At 39.8% G+C, this 17453-nt stretch overlaps 1 long non-coding RNA gene across 1 annotated transcript in view; it reads right to left on the bottom strand.

Annotated features, from left to right (window-relative positions):
* Window positions 1-7161: 7161 nt before the first annotated feature.
* LOC148190451 (uncharacterized) overlaps window positions 7162-17453 on the bottom strand; it is a 229821-nt gene continuing 219529 nt past the window's right edge. Inside the window, exons 4-5 of the long non-coding RNA XR_015777494.1 lie at window positions 13402-13521; window positions 7162-7287 (exon numbers count right to left, since the gene is read on the bottom strand). This is a non-coding gene — a long non-coding RNA (uncharacterized LOC148190451). The remainder of the gene's footprint in view (window positions 7288-13401; window positions 13522-17453) is intronic.

Here is a 17453-nt window from a genome sequence, read left to right as displayed (position 1 = left end):
GGTCCCGCTCCCTGCTCGACGCGATGCCTAAAGAATTACAACTAGCTGGATCAGGCCTTCATCTAGGTCAGCTGCACGTGTGTGTGTGTGTGTGTGTGTGTGTGTGTGTGTGTGTGTGTGAGAGAGAGAGAGAGAGAGAGAGAGAGAGAGCCCAAGTGGCAAGATGAGAAAACGGGCAAAACTTATAAAGGTTTTGGGTTTACGAGGGTGCATTGACTCCAGTGTGTTAACACAAGTGAAGGACTAATTTACTAATTCACAAGACTGTTGAGACTTGTCATTATTACACACAATAATTATTTGATATTTGTGATTTACAAGCTGTCATTTGAAGATCAGATGACAGTATTTCGGGATGTTTGTTTAAAAAAGTCAAGTTTTAAGGGAGGCCTTACATTTAAAGGAAATACATTTATTAATTTAATTAATTCAGCCAACATCAGACAGCAGTTACCCAATTACATATTATTTACTAAATCCATGTAAAATAATTTTTCTATTGCAGATTGAAAGCATATTCATGCTACACTGAGCCTTATTGTTGATCAACAGTAAACGCTGAAGCCTTTGACCCCCATCCTTTCCAACACAAATATCAAGAAGTGCATGGCCTTATTCATAGATGCTGACGTCTTGCAAAGGGATTAGGAGCTTGATTAAAGGGATTGTTGTAAGCTGGCCTCATGCTCAAAGAAATAAAGAAATAGGCCCACATTTTCCTTGTATCAAGTCACACACGCCATCACTGTATGGCTCTTAATGGCACTGAGCAGCTCTGTTTAAGGTGTCCATCTGCAACAATTTAGATGGAAAATAATGAGTGTAATTAAAATTTCTAAATTACTTTTGAAGTGAAACTACATCATTTGTTCCACTTTTGTCTTTATATTTATAATATATTTTTAATAGGAAAAATGATCAGATTAACTTCAGTTGTATCAATTGCAACAGAAATAAGAATATTTTTGTGATAAACTGAAATGACTTTGTCTTCCAGATGAGCAGAATGCAGCATTTAGAGCTGTTTTGCCACTAAAGAAACCCATTTGAAAAATCGCCTGCATTAGAATTCAGTACCTGCAGCAGCAGGGAATAGCCTCCATTAATTAAGAGATCAAACCCTTTCTATTGTCCTCCAGCAGCCCTGCCACCACTTGTCCCGCAGATTGTCTCCCCCCATTGTGCCCCCTGACAACTTCCTGCAGCATCACCCGATATCAATGGGCCGTGTTTGTTTTTACATTATCTCAGCTGCAGTTACAGACACCCCCTTTCAATCCCGTCTTGTTTGAGGGAAAACAAGCAAACATTCAAGGGTGTCACAGAGGTGCTAGAGGTCACTGGCCCATCACACACACACACCGTGTCCACGCCGTGTGTGTGTGTGAGTTTGCATGTGCGATTGGTACAGTCATCCATGACACAAGCATACACTCTGCCTACTCTGTGTGACTGTGTGTGTGTGTGTATCAGCTGCTCAGGTACAAGTGTACAAGTGTTAGGAGATGTCTGCCAAAGGATCCCTGACTAAGACTCTCGTCCTCCCAGTTATTAGTGAGAGAGGCAAGGCAGCCAGCAGTGTCCTGTCCTGACTGGAGTAACTGGAAACCAGATACCACAGGCGGTGTGCACTCACACAGAAATCCACATCGGTATCCTCTTGCATATTGTGTGCAAACACTGGCACACTTTTGTTTTGGAAGAAAAAACATAACTTTGATGACAAAAATATCATATAATATACAAAGACAACCTGCTGTACTATGATAATTTTAAAATAATGTAATTAATTATCTTTTTGCATGTTTGAAACACAAAAAAAAGTAATAATGTACATAACATCACTTAAATCTCATTGTTCTTTTATTTTTTTTTTTAAAAATGTCAATAATTTGAAATAATGAAATATAAAATAAACTTTTAATTAATTTTGTATGTGCTGATACACAATTCTACAGCAAATATATCCACAATTTTAATCCTTTAAGTTTTATTAACAACACTTTGTCTGTTTGTCATTACCCGGCACCAGACTATTTTTTGTGAATAGATACTCACGTTCACTGAGATGCAATCATTAAATCCTACAGTTATTATGACACAAATTCACTTGATTGTATCTGATTAAACGTGCTCGCTTGACTTGAATTAAAGAGAAACACCATGGCACTGGACGACCACCAAGCCTCCTATTTTAGCTCTTTTCGTATTCTTGAAAAGCACGTTCTGCTTTCATATGACATTGACAAATGATATTTGGATGAAGAGGGATGCTTAGCTCGTTAGATGTTTCGCAGGACGGAGCTGGATTACACTGACACACATCACTAAGACTGGAGGTTACAGCGGAACCAAACACTCCAAACATCTTGAAGAAATTACAGACATCACCCCCCGAAAGCTGAGTGTTTATGTATTTTTAAGAACCTGGAAGCAAAACTAAAAATTACACATTGAATTATCCCTACATTACTTCACGCCGCTCGTAAACACAGAACCTACAGAATATACACATGTGATGTCTGCGCCCCAGCCACAAAGCAAGCCGGGCGAGCAGTGTAACCACACAACAAAGCAGCGTGCAGGTAACCACCGAGCGCGCAGACACGCCACGTAAAACAAAAAAAAACACACGTTCTTACAGTAAATAAAGCCACAAAGCTGAAACATGTCAAGTGGTTTATTCGCAGCGACTCTGGGCACAAGATGTTTATCAACAGCCGCCAGACAGCTGTGTTGGTTGGCCAGCAGTTAACTGTGTCTCAGACAGCCCCTTATTACTATTGATAGTTAGCATCAGTGTCCCGGCTGAGAAATGGGGCTGCTATGGGCAAACGCAAGCTATTGATCTCCTGCTTGTCCCTGACCTGCCTGAAGCTACAGGGAAGGAATGGGAGTGGAGGTCGGGTGGAGCCTCCATGACACTCCCAGACTTGCTGTCTGGCACCTGGGAGGGCTACTGCTACTGGTGCTGCTGGTGATTGTATTCAGTAAGTTATCACTCCTTCAGGTTTTTACTTTGCATTTTATGTGTTAGTCTGCTGTCATTAATGAAATGGCACCAAACTGATTCAATTTATGAATGTTGGGGACACAGTAAGCCGTGCATTTGACAGTTTTTACATCAGAAACAGCAGTTTTCTCTATTTTTAACAAATCAAATAAAGTTTTAACTTCTTTAAAAATACACACTTCCTCTACCACTTTCTCTCTTTCTTCTTCCTAAAATAATTTCCTTATTTGCAGATGTACTGAATGATGAGCTAGAATAGAGCAATTCACTCTGGCAGACAATGTCATCTTAGTGCCTGGCCAATAGCGTGCAAACCATCAAATGGCTACTTCAGTTTGCCTTGACACCCCTCCATATTCCAAATAAAAAAAAAAAAAACAGCGCTAAATATGACGCCTTTCTATAATTAACTGCTCTTTAAAACAAGCACAAACACACATTAGGCTGTGCAGAGGTTTCAGTGGTTAAAAATCAGCAATCTGTTGGAAAGAACAGTGTTGCAGCCTCAATGTGAGGTCCTCTCATGTGTTTGCATGTGTGTTCTTCAGGTCCCTGTGACCACACGAGACAGAGAGAGAGCTCTAAATGTATGTTTGTGTGTGTCAGAGGGAGTCTCTCCGTGTGTGCGTCTGTTTTTGTAAAGTGTGTTATTTAGCTACCCGGTGACCACATAATGAAACACGGGAGGATGAAAATTTCTGTGTTGCAAAGATTTGACAGATCTTTCAACAAAGCCAATAGAGAGGAAATGTGACATTATTTAGTCAAAGCTGTATTGTTGCACACCATGTGAGGAGGAGGAGAAGGGTGAAACCTGCCTGGAGGTGAAAGGGGGGAGGGAGGGGGAGGTATGGTGGGGCATGTCATTCTTTATTTACCCCACTTGTGGAAGTCTAGTCGGATACGGGACGTCAAAGAAGTCAGGTCCCTGATGACTAGCGAAAAGACTACCTTGGGGGGTAAACTCAGTGAAGTTAAAGCACTGCCACCACTTCCCCACTTTGCTTCTCTCTCTCTCTCTCTCTCTCTCCCTGTTTCTCTCCTGCCCTCTTTTCTCCTCACAACTCCCTCCCTATTTTCTGCGTCTCCTCTTCTCTCTTTCCTAGGGATGCACGATATGGGTTTTTTCAGCCGATACTGATAACTGATAATCAGCTTTGCTCTGCTTTCAAGGCCGATAAAAAAAAAAAAAAATCAGTTTTGTATTTTAAAAAGAAGTTTATAACTTGTAGTTTATACACACCTGATGGTCTGAAAGTAAGAAAATATGGAAGATTTAATATTCCAAAGCCCTTACTTAGCCAAATCTAACTGACAATACTAATATTAACACAAAAAAACCCAACAAAGAACAGTTCCAACTCACCAAATGTACATTTTTTTCTCTCGGAAAGTATCAAAAAACTTCCCAAAAATACTTATAGTGCATTTTTTGTAAGAACTGAACTCAAATGCTTTGACATAATTTCTCAAAACAGACATGTCGATGGGTTATATACAAGTAATTGAAACAGAAAGTACTAAGACACGAGGAGAGTACAGCTATGGATGTATGAAAACTGCCCCTCAGGAAAAGTTGCTGAGAGTCAGCCTGCACACACAGTGACAGGGCTAACTGAAGCATCACATGGCTAACGTTACCTAATGGGTTAAATGATGAAGTCGAGCCTTTTTGGTGCAAGTTTGTTGGGACCGTTTAAAGGCTCTTTGTTGGATGTGAGCTGGCGCTGCTGTTAGCTCATGCTAACACTTCGGAGATGGTCCTATCACCATTAAACCAAATTCAATTCTTTTATTGCCATATATTCCAAAGCAGTGTATAAAAATTAACATTTATGTAGAAACTGTAGCCACATTGGAGCAGTTATGTATTTATCTCATATATTAACATTTGCAGATTATGGACAGTGTCTAATAATCAACCACTAATAGAAAAGTAGACAAAATTATGCATGCATTTATGCAAAACGCTTAAAAGCCAGACACTTCAGAGCCCACTTCTGGATGTGTGTGTGTGTGTGTGTGCGAATGGTCAAACCAAACAGTCCCTCTCTTCCTCTCTTAGCTCATTTAGTCTGCACGTCAGACAGAATGGCAATCAGACTCCTCATCAAACTCCACTGCCCTTTTACTTTGCCTTCTACCTCTTGGCTCGTCCTGTCTGGTGAGTTGCTGCTTTTTTAAACTCCGATCAAAATGTCTGGCGAGGGGACACGGCACGGATCTCTTTACCTTTTCACAAGGCCCCTGTGATCTAACCGCTGTCTTTGACGATGTTATAGTATTTAAAATTTCTGACCCAAGCGTCAAAAAGTTAAGTTGTATCTCATGTCAAAAAATGTTTGCTACAGGTAGGCTTTACGTACTCATCATTCAGGCAGACAGCTGCACACAAACACTCGCATGCATATGGACACACACACACACACACACACACACACACACACACACACACACACACACACACACACACACACACACACACACACACACACAGGACTCTTTTCAAAGAAGTTTGCTTTTTTTATTACTTCCTTTCCCATTCAGCGGCCTCCCCACTTTTCCAGAGTGCCCTGGGTGTGCAGTGAAAGAGCCGTGCTTATTATGTGCTACGGGCTCTCCAAACCCAGCTTTGTTTTGTGCAGATAGCTGGTTTTCTCTCTCTCCCTCTCTCTCTCTCTCCTTCTCTGTCTCTCTTTAATATTCACAGTAAGAGTCTTGGCTCTCACAAGACGGCTGTTTTCCCAGTTTTCTCCCCCGCTAACAGCCAAGTGTGGCCCCTGTGAGTGTAAACATGCAGAAGGGAGGGACATCTCCTGACAAACATCTCCAAGGATGTGCCACCCTGCCCCGTGTCATTCATTCTCTACCTGGCACTGAAGCTAAACTGTTAACACCGACGTGCGAGCGCCAAAACCCTAAAGGACTGCCAGCGGCTGCACATGCCTGGTCTACCTAAATCCACAGCACACTCACATCTGCTGTCCACACAAAAAGGGATGTAGTATAAGAGCGTATCACTGAATGTTTGCATTTCCCAACAAAGCTGTCAATGCAGAGTTGTCTGAGGAACTTTCCTTAATAGCCACTTTCCATATAAATGTTCTTTTACTTAAGTGAAAGAATTTGGCCACACATAAATTTAATTTGGGACTTCACATCATCTTCATATATGCGCAGTCTACTCTTAAGTATGTCTTGCATTGTCCCCTTGCACTGTGCTGAAGGTCCTGGTGGCCTTGTGTGTCAGCATGTTCTGTTAACATGAGTTGTGAATATGTCACCATGACAAATTCCTCTACATTCATTGCACTTGGCAGTTAAGGTAATTCTCATTTGGACTGTAATGTCTTCCAGTGGTCCTTTGTTTAACCAGGTGGCTAACACAAGAGCCCCCTCTCACTGAGTGACTTGCACCCACTGGAGAAAATTGTCATTACCTTGTAGCCCACTATCTGCCAGTGGCAGCACAGCACTAGCAAACAGCATGAATTAGGAGTGGAGCCTATACTTAAACAGAAGATCACTCCAAACATTGATAAGGCAGCGCACTGCATGGCAGTCAGACCCCTGGTGATGTTAACAGCACTCTGCTATTATCGCAGGTGTGATCGCTCACCAGCCCACAACCACATTTACATCTTAATTACCAGCCTAATCAATGGGGTTGCACTTTGACTTCATTTGTGACATTCATGAAACCTCATTTAAGATGTAAGAATAGGCTATCGTAAGTATTGGTGGGAAGAGAAAAGCACCTATTTTCAACACAGGATAAAAGGTAACAAAGGAGATAAAAAAAAGGGGGGGGCAGACTTTTAAATTCTTGCAGGCATGATCACATCGCACTGTGGGGTTGACAAAGTGAATGCTGGGAGATATTTATGATAATTGCATACTTCTCCCAAAATGACAAAGCAAATTGGTGAGACGTGCAGCGTATGACAGAAAACGGATGGCGTGCCGGACTTGAGCCGGGTGATTTAAATGGCAAGTGATTGAACAACAAACTCGCATTAAGACCATATTGATGAGTTCAGTGTTTCATTTGGGATCAATAAGACGATTGGTAGAGGCTGAGGCCAATACATGCAGCAGGGAGAGACTGCAGAGAAGAGAGAGAGATGAGAGTGTATTGAACTGCCTTACCATAGAGAAGAGAAGGTGCTGGGGTTTGTTTATCTAACAGCAGGCCTCAGTGAAAACTCTTGCATCATGCAGGATGGTCCACAGCTGCTGGGTTTCATCCGGTGTGGTGGCAGGATATCATCACACTGGGGGAAATCAGACAGCAACACGGAGTGACGTTCGAGTATGTAAGTATTATTTTAGCAACAGTCAGTCACGTTGATATTGATCTCGACCACTAACTCTGAACCAGGGGTACTTAACTAAACTGTTTTAAGGATAAGGGCTGATCTTTATTATATTTACAACAAAAAATAAACTGCCTGTTATTAGTGTTTCCAACTTAGCAACTTTCTGGCTAGTGAGTTTTCAGACCCTCTTAGCAACTTTATTTCTAAATAGCAACAAATTAAGCAACTTATTTAGACCATCAGGGTGAAAACTGTTTAGACCATCAAGTGAGACAAATATTTAAATAGATTATTTTGTAATTAATTACCATGCATGCTGCTCAGCATATAACAGTCCATGGCTCTTCTGCTAACAGTGTGGGGTCTCTCCCTCTCCTCTTGCACCGTGCACAGGCAGTTGTAGGTGTGGGGCAAGCAGGAGCTCGCAGCATGACTGGGAGTTCAATTAGTGAGTTTCTATGGTTACACTGATAGTCTTGCTCTAAAAATTTTCTCTGGATTGCAACTTTTCGAAGCATGAGAAAGTGATGTACAATTATAAGTGCCATAGCTCTCATGCCATTCAAATATTTTGTTGAGGATTAAATCATGCAGCTCTTCAAGACTTTCCGAATCTTAAATGTGATCAAATTCCGATAGTGAAACAAGTCATTTTGCATAACAGATTAACAAAAAGTTATTATATAAAGAATAGCCTAAACAAATGGCTAGTTATAATCGATAAACAAGCAATATAAGGATAAATAGGTGAAATAGTTTGTTAAATATAAACAGTTAAAACAGCTAATGTGTTAAGTAAACTGTGAAAACAGCTGAAACAGTTAGCCAATACATAATGGATAAACAGTTAAAATAAACATAACGGATAAACATTAAAACTGGCGTATCGCAATATTGAACAGTTGAAATAACTAAATTTAATAGATAAACCGTGAAAATAGCTAAAAGTAATGAGCAAATATAACTAGCTAAGCCTAATGAATAAACATTTATAATAGCTTAGCAAAATGGATATACACTTAAAATAGTGAAACATAATGGATAACAGTTAAATAAGCGTGATGGATAAACATTTTAATAGCTAAACTTAATAGAAGAACAGTTAAACTAGCTAAATGTAATGGATAAACAGCTAAATTAGCTAAACATACTGGATAAATGGTTGAAATAGCTAAACGTAAAGGATATATAAACAATTAACGGTTGACATCGTTAGCTAGTTACGTATTAATGGGTGAAATATCCAGTTTCTAGAGTGGTATTTACACAAACAGTAACTGAGCAAAGCAACCTGTACATTGACAATTCAATTGTATACGGACATACAATTTTAAATAATTACATGGCTTCAGTTGGTCCATAGTTGGAACCACTGATCTAGATTACTTGAGGTGCTGTGCATTTACACTGTTGCTACGCTGCAAACTTTGTCACTGGTGCAAAAGAGAAAAGGAGAAGAAAATGATTGTGCTAACTGATTCAAACCCAGTTGAGTTGAAACAGGCTGGACAGGTAAGAGGCCTGGTACTGTAAAGCTCAAGCAAATCACAGCTGTGTCATCACTCTCCTCCCACAGTGTGACGGATGATGCTAACAATGAACATTTCATCCTCAGCCGCGCCACAAGCTCCTATACGACAGAGATGAAGTACATCGGGCGAGATGAATTACTGCACGGTGATTTATCATGACAGGCCAATAGGAAAAATACAAATGAACAATTAGCAAATTTAGCCTTAATTAACCGCTCCCAGACAATGGATGAGCTTGTAGAGCGTGTGTGAACATGCTTTGAAATAGTCAAAGCACAAGTCTAATCTTCATGTAGTTCGTAGAATATTACAGTGTTAATTAGGGTTAATTGAATAATTTCCCTCACTGCGTGCTGATTATGGATGTCAAACACAGAAGGGGCTATCTTGATTAAGCAGAGCGTTCTGAATAGAGGAGGTGCGGCTGATGAGCCAGTGTGCAGCAGAGCTAAAAATTCCTATACGGAACAAATGAAAAATCTAAGATTGTCCTTTAAAAACCTCAAAATATGTAAATAAAGGCACCAAATTATTATTGATTCTTAAAAACATAAGATACATTTACTGAGTTTTAATTGCTGTTCTACAGTATTTTAATGTGGGGTCATTATTGTGTTTGCAAACAAATCAATCAGTTTTGGGATCACATTTTTAAAACTACATAGCAAGACAGTTATGGACCGGGGAGTTTGCCTGGTTTGAATCACACTCACATCACATGTGATCAGTTCTTCATTCAGCACCTGATTTGGGAACACATCGTTTCCCACACCGTCTCCTCATGAGGGATAATGCAATTTAGCAGGCAATACAATACCGTGTGAGACCTGGATGACATGCATCCCTCGTCTCAACACTGGCTTAAGAATTAAGACCCACAAGATCTGCTTTGTTACGACGCACGCACGCACGCACGCACGCACGCACGCACGCACGCACGCACGCACGCACGCACACACACACACACACACACCACAGATGCAGCAAACACAAATTAGGATATATCTCATAATTCAATGTCACCAAATCCAATTGCAATCGGGAAAATTCAATTTGTCCCGAGCCCTTGAAATAATGAGTTGATTTGAGTAGAAGTCTTAAAAATATTAACTGTTGGTAAATATAGCTTTTTCCTCTGTTTTGACATCATTTAAATGTGATTTGCACAGAAGCCCCCAACTGAAGGAAAGTTGTAATATGTGCTCCTGGCTCTAGTATAAGAATAGCTTCCAAATTTTACCCGAGAGAGTGCTTAATTAGATGGTAACAGGAAGGTTAAGAGTAGCACTATCTGAGAGAAAATGACCTGATGCTGCTCAAACAGAAGTTAAGGTAATTAAGACTTTGAGCAAAAAGGGGAGACATTTGAAGATTTTTTCCTGCACTTTACCTGTCTGTATAATTTCATATACCTCGGATGGTTGCGTTCCTCTCTTTGTGTGTTTTTGAGTCCACAAATGTGTGTGTGCTACGGGGAAACAGGATGATGCCATCATCCAGGGAGCTGGCAGCAAATATCTGGCTAACAAATGGTGATGTGCATACATGGGCTCATAAGCCTATAAATCAGTGTCCCCCCCTACAAATTAATAGAGTTCACAGTTGACGGCTGAGGAGTAAAATCGTAAATTATGTTTGGCACATGGAAATGGCATGACAACTGGAGGGCAGACCTGTAACAGACAAATTCCTCTACCTTTTTTGATTTTTGTTTTAATAAAAAAGTACATACTTACCTTGTGTATAAAGGAGATTTATACGTTTGAAATAGTTCAACATATTTAGGTGTTTTTTGTGATTGGCACCTTGATAATATTTCTTATAAATCTTATGAATATGGGGAAAAATTTAATTAAAAAATGAATTTGTTAAAATTGAAAAGAAATGCATGAATAGAACTCTCTATGTCTTCTTAACAGTTAACTTAATATTTCAGTTTTTTTTTAATCCACGTTTTCTTGTGTAAGAGCAGTAACACATCCGTGCACCTGCATCACATTACAAACAACTCTGCAATGGCAGCGCAGACTTATTGTTTAACGGCATGAGGATGACAGTGAAGATGAAGGAGGAAAAGTCAGTAAAAAGAGGAAAAAGAATAAAAAGAGACAGCAGAAAACAAGAGAGAGGAGAGGGGGAGGATGGGAGGAGGGCTAAGTATCAGGGAGCGTGTCAATGTGGGGGGCTAATGGTGGGGGTACCAAGGTTGCAAGCAATTTCTCTTTGTTATCAAGTGAAATGACTCTGCAAATATGACAATAAATCACAGTGGAAATCAATCTGAGAGGAGGCGACTGTGAGCCACTGATAATGCATCAATCAATATTTAATGTTTAGACTTTAATTAATCCACAGGCGCCAAGCATTCTTTAAGTGACAAAGGGGGAGGAGAGGGGAAAAACGAGCGGGGAGTGCTTTTGCATAGAATAGCTCTTATATCAAACAGAGACACTGAGCTGAGCGGCCTCATCAGTCGATTTCGCACAGCGTCCCTGTGTTGCTTTATTACCTCTTATTTACGGGAGCTTCAAACAGAGTATAATGAAAGCAAATTTAAGTGTTTGGTCAAAATATAGAGCTACATAAATACCTTTAATGAGTACATGAATTGTTTCATCCACACAATAACAACACTCAAAGATGAATCCAAACTCCTCTATGGATCAAAATCTGATCTGATCCGGTAATGTGAGCGACTCAAATAACTGGTCTGAACAATTTCTGAAATGTTTAGAGCACAGTGCTAAAAACCAAAGATGCTGTTTGATCTACAGCTGAGCGTAGCTTTAGTTTAACCGAATTCAACCTAAGCATGTGAAGCTAGATACCCCAACTAATCCACACTTATCAGATTGTTAGTTTCTAAATATAAAAAAACTGGTAACCCTAACCCTGCTGAACTGGAGAAGGACTCTAGTGTCCATGCTCTATGGGTTTTTCTTCTGTTTTCACTCAGAAAACAGCTTTCATAGGCATCAATAGGGTCCCATGTTTGAATGCAGTTTCTGCTCTCCTTCATATATCAATGGTAAACATGCCATTTACACAAAGAAAAAAAAAGATTGCAACATACATCTAAACAGTTTTAAAAGCATTGACACCTATCTGGGTAATGGTGGATGTGATAATGTGAGACATTTTTAACTAAATTTATTTCAATTTTACCAAATGACTAATTTGACTGTAGAAAAACTAAAAATTATCTGGCAACTAAAAGACAACCAATTTGATTTCTGAGACACATTAATGCTTCTTTGACTTTGAAAAGACTTTTCACAGACTAAAGTCTTGTCAATTTTGCATCAATATAATCTATAAAGATAAACTGCATTTGCAATTAAACTTTACATTTCGGATATTGGTATCTCAACTTGCTACCAACACCTATTGGTTAGCTGAGCTCAAGTGTTGGAGACCATGGGACAATGAGACTGTTTTCTGGTTTATTTCTCACTAAAATATTAATTATTTAGTAATATTTATTATTTAGTACTTTTCCACAGAAATGAGACTTGTCCATGTTATTGCGCCACCCCTGAGTCCCCTCCATGTTTTTTGTCATTTTGCTACTCCCTGATTGGTGGTGGAGAGAGCGCAGCTATTGGTTGTTGACAATGTTTACATCACTAAACTTACAACATTTTCATGAGCCAAGACTTAAAAGTTACAATAATAATAAACACGTTTAATTTTGCGGGAACAGCTCGGACTGAGTTTTACGGCCACCTTACATCAAACGTGCTTGCCAACTGAGGTAAAACTCCCATGATTTCCTTCTGACATTCTGAAAATCTGCGATAGTGAATTTGCATAACAGATCATCAGCAGCATTGCTTCTCTTGTTTAGTCCTATATTACAGCTTGTTGCTGAGTGTCAACTCAATACACAATGTCTGATTCACTGCCCTTCCATTCACATCACAGTACTCTCCCTGCTGCAGAATTACTTTCAAACTTGTAAAAACTCATACTTTTCCTGCCTTAGCAATTGTGGGAATGCAACTCTCAAGGCTGTGAGAACACTAAGACCCACCTCGATACACCACCTGCCCCGGCCTCCATACCTGCACACCGCTGACACCGCTGGAACGTCTGATACAGGGGCTCTATCGAACAAAAATCCCTGTCTGAACAATGCAACCACAGAGCCGTTATGAAGGACCGCTTGAGCATGGAGCCATGCTTAGCCCTCACCCTCTGATCACACTGACACATCCCACAGGTACTAATTACCGAATCTACTCCACGGAGGAGTTGTGAGAGAAATAACATGGAAGACGCTTGACATTTGGATACCTGCTGTAAGATTCACTGGGATAATTGGGACACAACTGAGAGGGAGGTCCAGCGAGTCTGTTTTAGTTGATAAAATGGCTTTGGGTAACTCTCCAAGTAAGGCTCATCACCAAAAACATGACCTCAGGAGAGCACTGAGTGGGTCAGTGAAGGAAGGGGAGAAGCATCACAGGCATTTCAAGTTTGAAAACTAGCAGACAATTATTTGAGGAGTTCCTTGAGATGTGGATAAAAGGCTTACCCATAACAGCTCCTGATATTCTTGACCGCACATATTGCGTTTGATCCATTGTGCCATTGTCCACAGATTTGCAGGTCTTTTATCTTCAAAGAGGACCCATCTGGAGCCGGGTGGAATGTCCTGCAAAATGTACCATGAAAGAGTCAGTCTTGAAAATCAGCCATTTAAATATCAGTTGATCTGTGTCTGAGAAGAAGCTTGTACTGAATGATGATAGCTGTGGATGTTTTTTTTTGTAGGTGTGCCTTTGTACTCATGAGTGAAAGCTGACACCAATATCACACTTCAACAACAACTGTTTGAAATCTTTAGATACATCTTTTTAACAGAGAATACCCAAAGCTACACAAAGAAGAGGGAAAAAAAACATCATAGCGTTTCAACATTTATTGATTGGAAATAGAGGGTTGGGGTGAGAATAGTATTTAACTGACTTTTATGACAGTTGTTAAGTCATTTCCTGCAGCAGTGGTTTATGTCTTTGCAATAACCTCCATAAATGATGTAATGAGAGATTATGATACTTCCTCCCTGGTTTATGATCTGTACTTCTTGTTTCATGTCAACACGTTCGTGTGTGTACCCATGTATGTGGTTAAGCCAGTGCAAGTTCAGTGCTGGCTCTAAATTTATTAAAACAGTTTACTAGGTGCTGGTTTGATAAATGGGGATAGTCTGTAAAATATGCAATTGAATTTGATTTTCTTTGCACATTTTATGTATGGTCTAATTATTCAGTAATAATTATGTCTTCATTCACACAAACAGTATGCATGCCCAGTTAATCAAAAAACAAGTTAAGTACATCAACACAGCCAAGATGCCAGTGCAAAGGGCTCTGGTAAAGAACACTAGATCAAAAAAAGTTTAATCTGGCTCAATTTTTGCTGTCGGCAATAAAATATGTGCCTATGCAAGTGCACTTTCCTGGTAGATTAATTTACAACATGATCAGCATGCCCGGCAACTTATCATCACGCTGTGAAAGGTGGCTTTTAGCGTCGGTATCTTACGCCGAAATAATAGACAAAGCGACGGTATTTGGCAACTTCTGAATGAGAATGGGCTGAAACAACATGTTTCTACTGTTAAACTCATAATTGTTGCCGCAAAGATACTTGTTGCCATGACAACTGTCCAGCATTGTTTAATTCCATCCCACATCATAAAATAGGGGGTTTCAATGTTTTGATGACTGAGTGCCAATTTAGAGAGCAGGCATATGATTGAGGGCTGCACAGGAAAAGTGCACCCATACATAAAATATCCCTCCATCAAACCTCCACCATAAACTGCCGAGTTACCCAACAAAAACACTAAATTTAGCTAACAGCACTTGCATTGATGACAGAACATAATGCCCTTGACACTCTCTACAAACTGTCATCTAGAGGCAGACAGACACTTGTTAGGGGACTGCAGTTTGAAACAGTATCCAAGTTGTATAGTAAATGGAGACTATATCATGTGGACTATTGAAATAGAGAGAAAATGTAATGCATGCATTTCGTGTCATGTTCAGGGGCCACACAAAATGTTCCTGAGTGATCCCATGGGCACGAGCTTTGAGAAACAATGGTAAAAAACAATCTGCAGTTTTTGGCAGCTGACAAACTTTTAAGGGCCAGGTTATTCCAGAAAGGACAAGCGTGTTGTTCAGAAATAAGCCGTTCTGATGAAGTGTAATGACTCATTTACGAGGGCCAGCATGCTTCGAATTGCTAGCATTATTTTGGCTGCTAAACTTTACTGTCACAGCACGTCTGCCTCTTAAATGAGTGCAGAGCTTTGAGGTGTCACCTGCTCATTTGATATTTTATCACATCACTGTGTATTTTGCACATTGCCAATGGAGTAAAGATTTTAGGCAGAATGGACATAGTAGTCTGACTTTTTTTCAGTGTGGAAATGTGAATTTCTTGAAACAACTGTGTGATTGGAGAACGTAGTGAGCAGTAGACAGTAGAGCAGGAAGGCATACATACACTGGTAATCACACACAAGATGCAGTTTGTAAACAGTAGATGGAGAGTCACATGAAACATATTGAAAGACTGTCACACAAAATTCGAAGGGCCCTCTTAGGTTTCTTTTTTTTTTTTTTTTTTGCTTCTTTTTCACAATGGCCCAGTGTATGAGAGGAGCAAGACAGTTGCCAACAGAACATATCCAATTGGTCATGGTCATTAAAAAAGAGGGACTAAAACAATCTACACCGAAACTGAGTTATCTGAGGCGGAGACAGTGGCGGAGCCACCGGTTGATATATTGGGATGTATCAGTGTGAAACCCAAAGTGAGTAACAAAATAATCCAAAGTGTGAAATGCAGCAAGCTGTGGACAGACAGGGCCATAATTTCTAAAAGGGCAAGTATGACATCGGCCCAAGAAAGATAGCGGAGTGTCACATATGTCTTAATTCCCTCAGACATATGTGAACATGTGTAACTGTGTCATCAAATCCCCGAAATGCCACGGGGTGCCGAGGTTGTGTCTGAGAGAAGGGGGTAACAGTAGCCTGCTGTCATCTCCTGTCACTCTCACAAAGGAAACTTAGAGACAAAACACAGTCTGCTGAGAGAACAGAAAAACACTGTCTTTTGGGTAAATAAATGTAAAAACAACTGCATGTTAGAGCTGACATATTCTGACCATTATTTACTGTGTATTTGAGAAGTAGAATGAGCATGGTATTCACACCTGTCTGCAACTATGTGAGGCATCTACAACCACTAATCACATACCTCAGATTTGAAGATATGTCCCATCTGTTCATGTCTTCAGTTGTCTCAGTTTTTGTTGTTAAAGAGAATTTAGGCTACGTCTTAAGGTCTAAGGTTTAATTTTTTGGGTCATAATATATTTTCAGATGGCTCATCCAAGTTGTGTTTGTTTTTTTTTTGTGTGTGTGTGTTGTTTTTTTTTTAAATTACTGCTTCCTAAATGCCTGGTCACATCAGAAAGTGACACAGTGGAATTTATCTTTGTGTCTTCCTGAAATATGTGGTAAGCTCAGTGACACAGGAACTAATTGCACGGCTAGTGATTTACTGTAACTGGAAAGGTAGACACTTGAATGCTAGCCGACCAGACTAGAACTGGTCTCTGTACTAGGCTGTTTACCATCGTCAAACATTTTGCCCTCAGGACTATACACCATTTCATGTAAGAGTTACTGAAATTATCACGTGTATGTATTTTGTTTAAACATGAGAAAACCCACCAAAAATTGGCAATAGACTCCTTTCCCATTGCCTGTAGACTTGAGCCATGTACACAGCTTTGCAACAGATGAGTATGCCTTTCTGTTTTGTTTCGTTTTTTGCTTTTACTTGTGTGTCACATTTGACATTACAGGAGGGCCATGAATCTGGTTAGTAAACAGTAGAAAGCAGAATAGAGGCCAGTGAAAATGCTACGGTTTCTACTTCATTTTATATATCTCACATATTCAGCCTTTACTCAAACACGGTGCCAACTAAATATGGAACAATGTTTGGATGAAGACGTACGATATTTTCTGGTGGTCCATCATTACATTGTTCTGGCTGAGGGGCTACAATAAGCACGTCCATCCAGATATTGTATTTCCATCACTGCTGATCGCAACTAATCATAGCTGGAGCTGGTTACTGCAGAGTCATTTGTCTTGGGAGTGAAGCAACTTTTCTGATTAAATATAAAGGCCACACGGTAATGTTGTTTTTGTCCATTGGGAAAGGGGCTTAAATTAGCATGGTTGCTAAAAGGACAGTAAGTGCATACATTTTATTAAAATTGAATATTTATGCCAGCAACTCCTAATAAAAGTGCAACAATATCTTCCTCCATTTCCTCTTTGAATATGTGTCTAAGTTCACCAATGTTGAATTTGAATTTAAAGTTAATATTTGCAGCAATCCCATTGAAAAAAATATATATATATATGTGTGTGTGTGTGTATGTATATACACATATATGTCTATGTGTGTGTATATATATATATTCTTTACATATAAATCTGCTGGTATAAATGATGGTGTCACCAGGCCTTAACTTTCCTCTTTGTAGCC

This window comes from Plectropomus leopardus, chromosome 1 (genome assembly GCF_026936395.1).
Source record: "Plectropomus leopardus strain MGB_pleo_1.0 chromosome 1, ASM2693639v1, whole genome shotgun sequence".
NCBI lineage: Eukaryota > Metazoa > Chordata > Actinopteri > Perciformes > Serranidae > Plectropomus > Plectropomus leopardus.
Note: the sequence above shows the minus strand (reverse complement) of the source record. Positions and strands in the feature narration are given on the sequence as shown.